A 15,902-nucleotide genomic window follows, 5' to 3' on the forward strand; every position below is an offset into this window, starting at 1 on the left:
TGTCATGTCCTAGGGAGAGAACAAAGGAGGGGAACCGAGCTGAGGGCATATTATTATTTATCCTGGCCTGGTTTGGGACATAATTTTGTGAGTCAGTAAAATACTAAGTATAAGATATATCAATGTTAGAAAACATGTATAGGCACTTTTTAGGTCAAAATGGAGCAAATAGGGGTTTGTACCTGGAACTGAGGCAATGGGTTGACCTGACAGGTAGGTATATGGAACAAGATAACTGGGAATCTAGGAGGACAGTGTTCAGAAGTCTGGATGCTAGGCCCTAGAGACACATGGCCTGGAGTGGCAGCCTCACTTATCTTTGATAAGTCAGACTTGAAAGCCAAGTATGGGATCATGGTGGCTACTTGAGGATCTCTGATCTCAGCCAGGCCTCCTTGTTTCACAGCGGTAGACTGAGGTCCAAAGAGGTTGATTCACCCAAGGTCATGGAGCTGGTTATCAGCAGGACCCAGGCTGGAACCACAGCTCCCTCACTCATATCCCATTTCCTGGCACTTCATCAGCATCATGAAGTGCGCACCTACCAGGTACCTGTAGGACAGGTGAACATCTCTTGGCACCCACTGTTTACCATGCTCAGCTTGGTCAATCCTGACTAAAACTGAAGTACATCAGCAGTCACAGCCTCACCACTCGCAGGACTTAGCACCACGGTGTGCCTGGCATGACCCCAACCACCAGGCTCCAGAATTACCTGCTGGGGCCTAATGACTGCAAGGGACCAAAGAGCCTCCACTTCAGCAAAAGGAAGGATGTAGGAATTCCAAAACAGGCCACCCCCTGATTTCATAACAACAAAAAGGAAACCATGTTTGTACCATAATATAAGCATTAATTCTAAAAAATGTGCTATTAATGTGTGTTTAACTCCAAATATTACTTTTTAGATATGATTAATTCACTTTAAAATGGAGAAACAACAGTGCTATATTATAAAATGTGCTGCTCTGAATGTTGTAAGAATCCCACACAAATTTAAGTAGCACAAGGAAATTGGTTAAACTAACAGAAAGTTGAAATAGCGGCACTATGGTTATTCATAGTTATTTTAATTCCATCCATTCAGAATCTGATTCAAAGAAAGTTCAACCTAACTGGCCTTAGTTCTACAGGTAGGGGAAGGAATAATTAAGATTTGGGGAGGAATTTAAGGGATTAAGCTACTTTAAATACTTTAGAAGCATGCATACATCTACCTGGTATACTATTTCAAAAAGAATAATCTATTCACTGAAACAGCCACATCAAGATCTCTATTTGCAATAAATTACACATATTTTCTTATTCGGGTATTTCACTCATTTAGACTGGCCTTCTTTCAAATGAGAGGTATTTTTACCTTTACCTATAACTGAATATAGTTAAGGTCCATTAGGATGGACCTTAGGATGTACACATATACATTAGTCATACTCTAAAAATGTAAATATGTTAAGCCATTAGTTGTAATATATAGTTTACAAAATAAAGCAACCCCCCACAATTCTGATTATATAATTTACAACCATTTCTTTTAGAACTGCTTATGAACTGTAGAAGATAAACAACAAATGCATTAAATTTAGAAGTCTCAGCAAGTTGCACAGTCTCAGTTCACTGTATGAAGTTAGCACCCCACCTTGTGGAAAATAGTAGGTGGTATTAAGAGGAAGAATGCTGTTAGTTTTAGAGGTACTGGTTGACAAATCCTGAAACAACCAAACTGCCGCTGATTTATATACAAATCAAAATTGCAAGACCAAAAAAGAAAAAAAATTCAAACCAAAAGAATCCCTATTTATTAAAGTAACAGCAAAACTGTTGTACTTCCAAAACAAAAGTATAATTGTACTTTTCTAATTGTAACTTTAGAAAATACAGAAAAATATATTCAAAAACAAAACCAAAAGTCAACTCATATCCACAATTTAGAGATGGTCCCTCTAACTCCCTTCTATAACCTGAAATAATATCGAACCCTTAAATTCTTCCTGCAACTAAAAACAGTCTAAGATGATCTCAGATTTCTAAAATTGAAATCATTTCTTGTCTTGTAATTTAACAACTTCTTTACCAATCTCCTATCATGATTCTTATCAAAACACATCCTCTGTCTAAACACATCCTGCACTTTCCAACTTCCTCACTTTTTCCCATGCTGTCCTCCCGCCTTCATCTCACCGTATTCTTTTGGAGATGTCCCCACCCCACCCCAACAGTCTAGCCCACAGAGATCTCTTCCTACCTGCATTGAAAGCATTCATTGACTTTTTTTTTTTAATCAAGTTATATTTGATATATATATATATATATCAAAGAATATATACACGCACACATGGTTTTAAAATTCCTACAGTCCTCTCAGTTTGGTCAAACCCCTGAGGTCATTTATTATCCTCATTTCTTTTTTTTTTTTTTTTTTTTGAGACAGAGTCTCGCTTTGTTGCCTAGGCTAGAGTGAGTGCCGCGGCGTCAGCCTAGCTTACAGCAACCTCAAACTCCTGGGCTCAAACAATCCTTCTGCCTCATCCTCCCAAGTAGCTGAGACTACAGGCATGCGCCACCATGCCCGGCTAATTTTTTCTATATATATTAGTTGGCCAATTAATTTCTTTCTATTTATAGTAGAGACGGGGTCTCGCTCTTGCTCAGGCTGGTTTCGAACTCCTGACCTCGAGCAATCCGCCGGCCTCGGCCTCCCAGAGAGCTAGGATTACAGGCGTGAGCCACTGCAGCCGGCCTGTCCTCATTTCTTTCTTGGCACCAGCTCTTCTGGAGTTCTCTGCCCCCAGCTCACTCCTGACTGATTGCTCTCTAGCCCTGCTTGAGAGGTCTGCACACCAGAACTGCCCCCACTGTCATTCCGAGGATTCTCTTTGCTTCTCTCCTAGACAGGGGCCCAGGACTCTGGGACTAGGTCTTCCTTCTTGGGTCCCCCCTGTTTTGGTGGGGCACATCCTCCGGGAAAGGGTATATGGGAATCAGTTCGAGACAGTGCTCCATTGTTGCTCTGAATGCCATTTGGACCCCCAATGTGACTCCTTTTCTTGCTTTGTCTGGATGTTTTTGGTATCTTCTCTTTATCCTAATTCTGGAATTATAGATCACATATCTCGTTGTGACTACAGTTTTACTGGGCTGGGGACAGTCCTTTTAGTCTGGAGGCCGTGTCCTTCCAGCTCTGGGAATTTTCCCTGGGTCATCACTTTGTTTTGTTTTGAACTTTCCCCCTGTTGCCTTGTGTTCTTTTTGGATAGTGGACCTCTAACATCCAGTTTGATTGTTTAATTTTCATACTTTTCTCTATTGTTTTTACCTTTTTCTTATGCTTTATGCTTTTTATCATTTTCTTGAGTTTTTCCATATGATCTCCCATCTTTTATTGATTTTTTTCATTCCTGCAATCAAAATTTTAATAACCAAGAGTCTATTTGTTCTGAGTTTTTAAAAAATAGATCTTATTCGTCCTTATTTTTTTAAGGACACAATACCCTCTGATTTCTCTGAAAATAATTGTTTTCTTTTAAGACCCCTCTTCTGCTACCCTCCTCTCTGCATTTCCCTTTTCTCTGATTTCTTTTCTCAAAGTTCCTCTCACTGATTGGTAGTTGTAGCTTCTCTTATTTTAGAGGCTTTCCGAGAATGTCTGATAATCTGTGGATATTGGTTCAAGCCACTGGTTCTCAAGAGGGAGATCTGGAGACACTGTGGGTTGCATGACTGGTTATGGGGGAGGGAAGAGAGCAACTGACATCTAGTGAGGCCAGGGATCCTGCTAGACATCCCACAACACACAGGACATCCCCCTACAACAAAGATTTATCTGGCCTGAAATGTCAATAGTGACAAGATTGAGAAGCCCTGGTTCATATTAAAGAATTGAGGCATTAAAAAGCAGGCTGGAAGCTCTGTGTGCTGGGTGGGGCTTGTCAAAGGAAAGGTAAAAAATAGTCAGGACCTGACCCAAGTGTCAGGGTCTATAGTTCTGTACTCTTGGGCAAAGCCGTTTCTTCAAAACTAACCTTCAATTTCCTGCCTGGAGGATATAAATGTAGCATTCTGGGAACTGATCCAGAAAGGGGAGCTAAGTGCAGGGACAGTGGAGGTATTCACTCTTATGAAGCTCTCTGTGTTCAGGGCAGTACTTTACCCAAATCCCCAATCTGGCTTGGTGTTCCAAAGCCAAAACCTATTCAGTTCAACCTGTGCAATGGTTAAAGCTTTGGTTTTCTACCTGTATAGAGTCTCGGAGTCTAGCTCCTCTGTAGGCAGACTTCAATCAAAAGGCTTGTTTTCAGCCCCACGCTGCACCCCAGGCTTCAGAAGTACCTAATGCCTTTATTATCTTTTATTTGCTAGCACTGCCCAGTAATGCTTTTAATGACTAACTCTTCACGTTTCCAATATTTATGTTCTTTCCTCTCTAACCACACCTAAAACTTCTTGAGACAAAAGAGGCACTTCCTTTCTTGTATTCCTCATAAAACTTAGTACAAATTTTGCATACAAAAACTGCTCAATCAATATCCACTTTTGGGTTTCAAGAAGGATTTTACTTTGCAGAAGGCAAAGCTTCTAGTGAGCTGCTCTACCTATCTCAGAAAAAGAAGAGCATCTGAAACAAATATACCAGTGCTGCAACCTCTGCAAGGTGTTTGGTGAACAGTCTTTTTTTTTTTTTTTTTTGAGACAGAATCTCACTCTTGCCTGGGCTAGAGTGCCATGGCATCAGGCTAGCTCACAGCAACCTCAAACTCCTGGGTTCAAGCAATCCTCCTGCCTTCCACCTCCTGAGTAGCTGGGACTACAGGTATGTGTCACCATGCCCGGTTAATTTTTTCTAAATATTTTTAGTTGTTCTGCTAATGTCTTTCTATTTTTTTTAGTAGAGACGGGGTCTCACTCTCGCTCAGGCTTGTCTCAAACTCCTGACCTTGAGCAATCCTTTCACTTCCACCTCCCAAAGTGCTAGGATTACAGGCCTGAGCCACCATGCCCGGCCTGGTGAACAGTCTTTAAATAAAAACATTCTCCAGATAGAAAGATTGCAAGAAACCCATATAAAGCCTTTTCAAATTTAAGAAAGGAAAATCATCCCTAGCAATGATATATGATGTTCTCCAAAAAAGAAGTAGAGACAACCTCTCCCCACCTATCCCATGCCGGCTTAGCCTGTAATATACATTAGAAATCCCTCTATCTGCCATTCCAAAGTTCAGCCCTATACTGCCTCTACTGAGCAGCAGGGCAGGTCCTGCAGGTCGATGTTCAGCAGTGCACTGCCACCTGGTGGCAGCATGAGGGGATGCCACTGACACGGACTGGGGAGGCTACAGAGGAAATGACAACAGAAGTCCTTCAACATATGGAGGAACTCTCCAGGACCATTTCTGAAGCTTGAAGGACTGTTTTGGGGAAGGCAGAAGGGAAGAAGGCAAAAAGGAAGAAGACAGAGAGGGAGGGGGAAGGCCAAAGGAAGAAGGCAGAGAAGGAGAGGGAAAGAGGAAGGAGGGGAGAGAAGTGAGAAGGAAAACATGGGGAGGAGAGAAGAGCAAGAGCAAAAGCAAGTGTGCAGGACTTAGGAAATGGTTTTGAATCAGCACAAGGAGAGCCTGGGAAGTCCCTCTAAATCCCATGGAGTTTCCTGGTCCCTCCAGCCAAGGCAGAGGCTGCTGATTCATTTGGGTGGTATGAAACATTTTAAAGACATTTGGTGACAGGGATGCTTCACTTACAGTCTTCCCAGGGTCAGTGATGGCAACTCCATTCTCACAATGGTTCAGACCAAAAGCTTTAAAGTCATGCTTGACTCCTCTCTTTTCTTCACATCCCATATCCAATCTGTCAGGAAATTCTATTCACTCTACTTTCAAAAAAATATCCAAAATCCAGCTATTTTCCCCTACTCCTAGCCCTACTGGTGCAAACCACACTATCACTTGCTCGGATCGTGGCACCAGCCCCCTAACTGGTTCCCCTGGCTTCACCTTTGGTCTATCTGTAACACAGCAATGAGAGTGACCTGTGCAAGACAGGAGTCAGACCACATCACTCCTGCGAGCAAAACCTTCCAATAGCTCCCTATTTTCCTCAGAGTAAGAGAGGAAGTTCCCACCATGGCCTAAATGGCCCTGTGTCATCTGGTCCCTGCCCTCTCCTTCCATCTCCTGTCCCGAGTCCCTCCCTCCACTCACTCTGCTCCAGGCACCAGAACTCCTTGCTACTGCTACCCAGGAATGCCCCTCTGCAGTTTTCCAGAGACTTTTCCCTCTGCCTGAAACGCTCTTCTCCCAGTTGTCCTCATCCTCTTTAAGGCCCTAAGAGCAGCGATGGCAACTTCTTCCACCCCGTCAGAATTCCCAGTTCCCCTCTGCCTGTGCCACTCCCCTACAGCACTGATCACCTTCTAACAGGCTTTAAGAGCCTCTTTTTTCCTACGTCTAGTATTGCTGTCTTCCTATCCAGCTTGAGTTGAGTAAGCTCCATGAAGGCAGGACATTTTTTGGTCTGTTTTGTTCACTGGTCTATACCAATTGTCTATAACAATACCTGGCAAATGGAAAGCAAATATTTATTGTTGAATAAACAAAGTTTTTAAAAAGCATTAGAATTCTGGCTACTATTGCATTATAAATTTGGGAAAATTGAAAATCTTGATTTTTAAACATCAGGAACATGCTTCCATATTTATTTATACCATATTTTATGTCTCAACAAGATTTCACTGTTGTGTCCATATTGATCATTTCTTTTTATTAAAGATCCTTTCCCAGTGTTTAATATTTAAAGTAGTTTTTTTCATTATTTTTTCTAGTACCTAAATCTAGCAATAAAAAGGTTATTGAGTTTTGCGTATTTGGCTTGCATCTGCCACTTTTCCCAAAGGACTTTTTTTTTTGAGACAGGTCTTGTTATGTTGCCCAGGTTGGCTTCGAACTCCTAAGCTAAAGTGATGCTCTTGCCTCGGTCTCCTAAGTAGCTGAGATTGCAGGCACACACCACCATGCCTAGCTGATACTCTTCTGATCTTCTATTTTCTATACTTTATAGTCTTTTAGGTGATTTTGTTTCTAGATATATAATTATTTAGAGAATATAGCTATTTCTTTTTTTTCAATATTTATACCTCTTATTTCATCTTAGGTGGAGAGTCAAAACAAAAAAATAGTATGACTAAACAGGAGATATTCTTATTTTGGTTCTGATTTTAGAGAGCAAGAATGCCTCTAATGGACATTGGCTTTTGGCTCCAAATATACTTTTTCATATGAAGGAAACCAATGAAAATGCTGGAATAATGGGTTATTTGTGCAGCGTAGTGTTTTAGGAAGCTAAATGTGCGCAGCCACAGATATGAATGTGATGCAGAGAAGACGACTAGTGTCTAAAGCAACAGTAGCGTGTGGCATATGTAGGATTTGTATATAATAGGCCATTCGGTATTGCTGGCTTGAGCAAATCATTGAAAACTATGAATAGAAAGCATAGGTTTTATTTAATGGCCAGAATAACAACAGTTTGGAATATCTATTACATTAGTTTCTACCCTGCACATTTATACTTTTTCACAATTTCTATGTGTACTTGAAAACAGGAATTCCAGTTGACAATGTGGCAGAATGCTATAGTGGGAAACTTTAATGTCAGCAAGTTATTTAACTTGGGCTTCTTTTTTAACTTTTTTCCTAATCAAAGTAACACCCATGTTTATTGTAGAATATTTGGAAAGATATAAAAATACTTCCAGAATGTGTGTAGATACAAAAATGTTTACTATAGTATTTAGTGAAAAACTGAAAACAGTAATAAGGAAACAGTATATCAATACTACAGACTATTATACAATCATTTAGAAGTACAAATTAGACCTAATGTACTAACATGGACAGCTATCATAGAATTAAATGGGGAAAAAAGTTGTACATATATGGGATGTGAATTATAAACTAGGCATACCTAGCTCCCTCCAAAAAATCCCCTGACATTATCTGCATGGTTACCAGTATATGTATGCACATAATTCATAAGACTTGGTTATATGGACATGTACAACAGGAGGGAAAATAAGCACTGGTGTCCAGACTTCAGCATTATACAATTCATCCATGTAACAAGAACACTTGTACCCTCTAATATTTTGAAATAAAAATTATATATGTATCACTGGCAGAATATAACTCAAGTTGGTACAGTAGTTACTTCTAGAGAGTATAACTGGGGTGGTAACAGGGAACTTCTACTTTTTACTTTATATATTTCTGTACTGTCCAAAGTGTTTAAATTAAGAAACAAGCAGGCCGGGCGCGGTGGCTCACGCCTGTAATCCTAGCTCTTGGGAGGCCGAGGCGGGCGGATTGCTCAAGGTCAGGAGTTCAAAAACCAGCCTGAGCAAGAGCGAGACCCCGTCTCTACTATAAATAGAAAGAAACTAATTGGCCAACTGATATATATATATATAAAAAAAAAAAAAAAGAAACAAGCAAAAAAGGAATAAAATTTGGAAAGAATAGAAAAGAGTAAAGAAACAGGAAAATAACCCCTCACAGTCCTGGCATGGTTAATTCTGGGGTGTACTCTATGGAGATTTGCTGAAATAACCACTAAGCAAGTGTCTTGTACAGAATCAGCACTCATTTAATATTTTTTTAAATGAATGAACAAATAACCTTTCATGGAAACATTATAAGTCTAATTACAGAGTAGTGGGAAATCTAATTAAGTGGCCTGAAAGTGAAGATTGGCTCTAATCTTTAACCCTTTAAATCAGTCTTCAGCAACTTCTATTGTTGTTTTATATGTGAAAAAAAGTCCGCTCTATAATTTTTAAATGATGTTTTAAAATGTTTTATTCAAGTGTCACTTTTTTCTTTATTGATCTGATCTGTAGGGGCCGACTGATGTTCTAACAGAAGTTACAAAGAGTGAAAGTTGGTTGTCAAGGGAGGCAGTTAAGAGACAGGGCTCAGATGCAGAAGCAAATAAAAGGATGAACCCAAATCCACAGTGTGATTCCCTGAGCCTCATTTCCTTCCATGCCTTGTAGGGGGGATGTCCCTGCTAAAACACAGCCTAAAAAGGAGACTACTGCTCTCCAAGAAGAAAACTCTGGTTTGAGTTTTCATTTGCCTTCATATAGCTCTGGTAATTGGTTCTATTTGGAAAGGTTACTATCCAATTTTTGCTGGAAGATATTACTTGACCACTCTTTACTTTAGAACGAATCCCAATGGAAATTACTTTTTCTTTAGAAGTCTTTTCAAGATATTTTTTCATATAAGTAATTTCACAGCCAAACATTCCTTTTTCTTTCTTTCTTTTTGCTTAGCTCTCTGCTCTTCACCTGTCTAATCTCAGTTTCTCATAAAAAGCTAAACTACTCAGAGAAACATAGCCTGAATAGTAGAATTAAAAAGTATACCGAAAGTAATTCTCTTTACTCTTATATATTTATAAATAAGGTGAATTATGTACCGAAAATATTAAATACCATTAAAAAATACACTGAATCAAAGAAATAAGAAATTTGAAGAAGTTTCTACAACAAAAGTTAGCCACTTCTAATATTCAATTAATAAAATTATATTAGTTTAAAATTTAGCTTAAAAACCTGCTTTATATTTAAGTCTAGAATAAGTAAATACCAACATTTAAAATTTTTCCCACAAACTGGCAAAAATATTTAGAAATCTACTGAATAATTCTATACCAGAATAAGTTATAAACCAAATGACAGAAAATTCCTATGTTACTTGTGTCACTCTAAGGGTTAATACTTTTAATTTGTATCTTCTGATTTCTGGGAAGGTCTTCTTTGTGTTTTTGGAAGGGCAAGCCTGTGTTGATAATGTGGGTTTGGGCTTCTCACCAGAACCAAGTGTGAATCGATGCATTTTCATTCCTGTAGTGCTCCAGGCATTATAGATGAGATCCTCTGCCCAAGCACAAGTGCAGTTTACTGCTTTAAAATGGTACAGATTTTCTGGTTCACTTGAGAAGTCTGAAAAAATTAAATTACAGAGAGATAGTTCAAGGCCTATAACTATAGGAGTATTATCTATAGCTAGGAAATTGCAGCTGGCTCAGTAGCATAAGGGGAAAAAAAAGGAGGAAAATTAGGGGAGGAAGGGGCTGCTGTTTACACAAATGGCGCAGAATACACACACAGAAGGTACATCAAAACTCTGACTTTAACTAGAAAATGAATTTGACTTTGGTTCTGACAGAATGGCAATACAAACTAACTTGAAAACTCTCCTTCTTTAAAGAAATTAAAATGCTGTCAGAACTACAAAAAAATATTATTTTATCTGAACTAGGAAGAAGGAAAATGAAATCCCTACTTGCCAGAAAAAAGAAAGTGAAAAGGGAAAAAGCAGCCTGTTGCACTTAGGTTTCAGGAGGAAGATATAATTATGCCAGAGGGGCTGGGGTTTCAGTCCCTGGAAGGTTTAGGAAGAGAAGTGTAAATGAGGGACCAAAATGGCAACTGACATTTCCACACAGTAACAGCTTCCCTATATCTGAAAGTTAGAATGCCCTAGGGCCTAGTTCTTAGTCCTCTTCTATTTTCTATCAATCAACCCGTGGGTACTGTCACCAAGTTTCTTATCTTAGGTACCACCATCTACACCCAGATGACTCCAAATTTTATATTCCAGACCAGACCTCTTTCAGGAACTTGAGAGACATAGATCCAACCGTATTCGCTGCATCTTCACTTGCATGTTTACAGACACCCCAGTTAGCCCTCCTGCTCTCCCCTGTAACCTTCCCCACGTAAGTGGCAACTCCATTCTTCTAGTGGCTCAGGCCAAAAACCTGAGTGTCACCTTCCACTCCTCTTTCTTCTCTCAGACCTCACAACTTACCTGCCAGCAAATCCTATTAGCTCTCCCTTCAGAATATACTCAGACTCTGACTCACCCCCACTATATGCACTGTTGCCATCCTGGTCTGAGTCACAGTGGTCTCTCATTTGGATTACTGCAACAGCCTCAAAACTCCTCTCTCTGCGTTTGCCCTTCTCCACTTCCGTTTATTCAGCAGCCAAAGCCATCCAGTCAGATCACGTCCTTCCTCTACCTAAAACATCCCAATGGCTCTCCATTTCACTCACTGGGAAAAAATTTAAGCCTAAATATGGACCACAAGGCCTTAAAAGATCTGACCTGTATGACCTCATATCCTGCATGGCTCTCCCTCCCTTCCTCCACTCTGGCTACACTGACCCCTCACTAGGTGAGAGTGGCCCAGCCCCACCTCAGGGCCTTCTTTGCAGTTATCACTTCCCCTCCAAGAATACTCTTTCCACAGATGGCTTAAAACCTCACCCCCTCAGGTCTTCAAGTGTGTTCAAGTACCACCTTTCCTGGTCACTCTACCTAAAATTACAAACTCCCTTCACATCCTTTCCCCACAGACTCCCTATTCCCTTGCCTTGTTTTATTCTTCTTAACAAGATTTCACTAACACATTATAATCTTTACTCAATTATCTTATTTATTATCCCCTCATTAGAATGCAGGCACAATGAGAGTGGAGATTTTTCTTTGTTTTATTCACTACTATAGTGCTAACACTCAGTAGGTATTCAATAAATATTTGTTAGATAAATGAGTAAATGCTCAACTCACAGTTATGAAGGAAAAAGTTCAGCCTAGAATTATAAATGCAGAATGCAATCAAAGGCAGGGCAAAACCAAGACATATTTTCAGGCAAACAAAAAACATGGAAAGAATTCATCACTTACAGCCCTTGCATGAAGGAACTAATAAAAGATACACTTCTGAAAGACACTGAATTTGAAAGGAAAGGGTAGGATACAAGAAGTAAGGGTAAGCAAAGAAAATACTATATAGGTCAGTTGCAATGGCTCATTCCTGTAATCCTAGCACTTTGGGAGGCCAAGAAGGGAGGATCACTTGAGGCCAGGAGTTTGAGACCAGCCTGGGCAATCCAGCAAGACTCCATCTCTATAAAAAAAAAAATAGAAAAATTAGCTGGGTATGGTGGGACGCACCTGTAGTCCCAGCTACTTGGGAGAATGAGGCAGGAGAAAGGCGTGAGCCGAAGAGTTCAAGGTTGCAGTGGGCTATGATCAAACCACTCACTCCAGCCTGGGTAACAGAGTGAAACTTCGTCTCTTTAAAAAAAAAAAAATCTGTTTTAAATTTTAAAATTCTGCTATAAGCCATTTGTAAAAGACAAATCTGAAATATAATGACACACAAAAAGTGAAAACAGATGGAAAAAGATATACCATGCAAACACTAACCAAAAGGAAGCTAGCATTGCTTATGTTACTATTAGACGAAACAGATTTTAAGAAACAAAGCATTATTAGGGACAAAACGATAAAAATGGCAATTCACTATAAAGAATCAAATTTGAACTAGAATATAAAAATATAAACAGAAAACTGACAAATACAAAGAAAAAAAGACAATTCATAATTACAATTTTTACATACCTCGCTCGGTAAAGAATAGATCAAGAAGTCAAAAAATTAATAAAGATACAGATGACTCGAATGATATAATAAATAACATTATGGGCATATAAAATATTTTGTACCAAACAATAGGGAATATGCTTTCTTTTTCAAATACACAAGATTTATTTAAACAACCCATATCTTAGGCCACAAAACAAGTCTCAAAAAATACCAAGGAACTTCTTTTACAAGAATACATCCTCTGCCTATAAAGTCAGATTTGAATTTTACAAAAATTCCAGCTACATGTTATTTACAGAAGATATATCCAAAAAATAAAAGCAAATTATAAGAACAGAAAGTAAGGTTAGCCATATTGATATCAGAAGAAAACATACTTTAAGAAAAAGCATTTTAAGGATAAAATGGGTCACTAAATGCTATAATAACAAAAAGTTCAATTGACAAATAGACTGTAACAATTCTAAACTTAAATGCATGTAATAAAATAGTCTGAAAATACACAAAGCAAAATTGAAACAACTACAAGAAGAAATTAAACCTACCATCACAGAAGGAAATTTCAACATATCTTTTTCAGTAATAGATAAATCAAGCATACACAAAAAATTAGCAAGGTCATAGTAGATTTGGAAAATCCAAATAAGCTTCACTTAATGGTCATATTTACTAGGCCAACAATTAGAGAATACACATTTTTTCTCAGTGACATGTGGAACAACTGACCCTGTGCAAGAATGTTAAGTAAATTTCAAGGCCATGAAGGAAATTTCGACAATTTAAAAAAAATTGGCTCTTATACAGATCAATTTTCTGATTACGTTAGAATAAAATAATAAATCATTTTTTAAAAGATAACTATGTTTAGAATTTTTTTTAAACTTTGAAATAATTAAAAGGTCAAAGAAAAAGGACACCACTCATGTGATGAGACTACTGTAACCTTGATACAAAACCAAACAAAAGTACAAGAAAGGAAAAGTACAGGACAATCTTGTTCATCCACATAAATGTAAAACTCCAAAAAAAAAAAAAAAAAACCAAAACAATATGTTTGCCAAATCTAGAAATGTATTAAAACATAACACACCATGAATAAACTGGGTTTGGCCGGGCGCGGTGGCTCACGCCTGTAATCCTAGCACTCTGGGAGGCCGAGGCGGGCGGATTGCTCAAGGTCAGGAGTTCAAAACCAGCCTGAGCGAGACCCCGTCTCTACCATAAAAATAGAAAGAAATTAATTGGCCAACTAATATATATAATATAAAAATCAGCCGGGCATGGTGGCTCGTGCCTGTAGTCCCAGCTGCTCGGGAGGCTGAGGCAGGAGGATCGCTTGAGCCCAGGAGTTTGAGGTTGCTGTGAGCTAGGCTGACGCCACGGCACTCACTCTAGCCTAGGCAAGAAAGCGAGACTCTGTCTCAAAAAAAAAAAAAATAAAAAAAAATAAACTGGGTTTATTCCAAGAATTCAAAAATAGTTCATACCATGTAATTGTACACATAAACATAAAATTGGAAAAACCATATTATCATTTCAGATGTGGAAAAGACAGCTGATAAAAGTCAACCACCAAAGGCCAGATGCAGTGGCTCGCCTGTAATCCTAGCACTTTGGGAGACCAAGACCAGCCTGAGCAACATAGTGAGACCTCATCTCTACAAAAAATAGAAAAATTAGCTGAGTTTGGTGGTGCATGCCTGTAGTCCCAGCTACTCAGGAGGCTGAGGCAAGAGGGTTGCTTGAGCCCAGGAGTCTGAGGTTGCAGTGAGCTATGATGATACCACCATACACTAGCCCAGGCGACAGAGTGAGACTCTATCTCAAAAAAAAAAAAAAAAAAAAATCAACAACCAAATATGATTTCAAATAAAACTCTTTGCATGCTTTTAAAATCAGAAGGAATATAAGGATGATCACTATACTGCTTCTATTTGTTACTGTTCTGGAAGTTCTAACAATACAATAAAATCAGGGGGAAAAAAAGGTATAAGGATTAAAAAGAATCAAGAGTTGTTACTGTTTATAGATGATGAGATTATTTTCATAGTAAAAATTTATTGAAAAAATTATCAGGATGAATTAGAGTGCAGCAAGGTAGTTCTTGTAAGATTACTATACAAGGCCAGGCATGATGGCTTACGCCTGTAATCCTAGGACTCTTGGAGGCTGAAGCAGGTGGATGGCTCAAGGTCAGGAGTTTGAAACCAGTCTGAGCAAGGATGAGACCCTGTCTTTACTAAAAATATCAAGAAATTAATTGACAACTAAAAATATATAGAAAAAATTAGCCAGGCATTGTAGCACATGCCTGTAGTCCCAGCTACTTGGGAGGCTGAGGCAGAATGATCGCTAGAGCCCAGATGTTTGAGGTTGCTGTGAGCTAAGCTGACGCCATGACACTCTACTCAGGGCAACAGAGTGAGATTCTGTCTAAAAAAAAAAAAAAAAATCACTATACAAGTGCTTGCTTTGGCAGCACACATACTAAAATTGGAACCACACAGAGAAGATTAGAATGGCCCCTGCACAAGGATGACATGCAAATTTGGGAAGTGTCCCATGTTTTTAAATTAAAAATTAAAAAGAAAGATCACTACACAAAATCAATTGTATTTTTATATATCACAATACAGGAAATGTCATCAAAAGATATATCACAAGAATAATAAAACAATACAAAGTACCTAGAAATAAATATTAATACAAAAAAATTATGAAGAATATCAGAAAATGTTATTGAAAAGCATTAAAGGAGATATAAATAATGAAGAGAGAGAAGTTTCAGGATAGGAAGACATCATATTGAGATAAGTTCTCCCTAAACTGCTGTATTTAATTTATTTCAAATAAAATTACCAACACGGTTCTTTGTGAACTTGTCAAAGCTAATTCAAAAACCTATGTAAAAAGAAAGAAGAATTAAAATACTTTCAAAGAATAAGACTAAGGGAGTTTGGCACTGGCTCAGGGATAGACAAATGAAGCAGTTACCAGAACAGAGAGCACAGATACAGACCCATGCATGCGTAGAAACTTGATCATAACAGTGGAGGCACTGCACATCAGTGGGAAAAGGACTATTCAGTAAACAGTGCTGGGCTGGAACAGCTGTTTTACCATATGGAAATTAGATACCTTTCAAATATTAATATTATACAGAAAAAATCTATTCCAGATGAATTAATACCAAATGTAAAAAGCAAAATGTTAAAACTTTTAGAAACTAAAACACATGAGTATAACTCTACGACTTTAAAGTCCTAAAGGAAAATATAAATTTAGGTTCCTAAAGGAAAATGTACAGACTCAAGCATTATACAAGATATTCATGTAACAGAAATACTTGTTCCCCCTTAATATTTTGAAATAAAAAAATTAAAAAAAAAACGTTTTTTCATCATAAAACAGTGAAAGAATGAGCAGGAAGAAAAAAATATATATATA

The 15,902-nt window shown here is 38.4% G+C and overlaps 1 protein-coding gene and 1 non-coding gene across 2 annotated transcripts in view; one reads left to right on the top strand and one right to left on the bottom strand.

The window, feature by feature from the left end:
* The window catches only part of ALG14 (ALG14 UDP-N-acetylglucosaminyltransferase subunit), an 87,576-nt gene that overhangs the window by 60,917 nt on the left and 10,757 nt on the right, over window positions 1–15,902 (bottom strand). The gene's annotated exons all lie outside the window — the stretch shown is intronic.
* LOC142869707 (U6 spliceosomal RNA) lies at window positions 14,919–15,025 on the top strand. The gene has a single exon (XR_012918281.1). It is a non-coding gene; the product is annotated as a U6 spliceosomal RNA (small nuclear RNA).

This window comes from Microcebus murinus, chromosome 2, assembly GCF_040939455.1.
Source record: "Microcebus murinus isolate Inina chromosome 2, M.murinus_Inina_mat1.0, whole genome shotgun sequence".
Classification (NCBI taxonomy): domain Eukaryota; kingdom Metazoa; phylum Chordata; class Mammalia; order Primates; family Cheirogaleidae; genus Microcebus; species Microcebus murinus.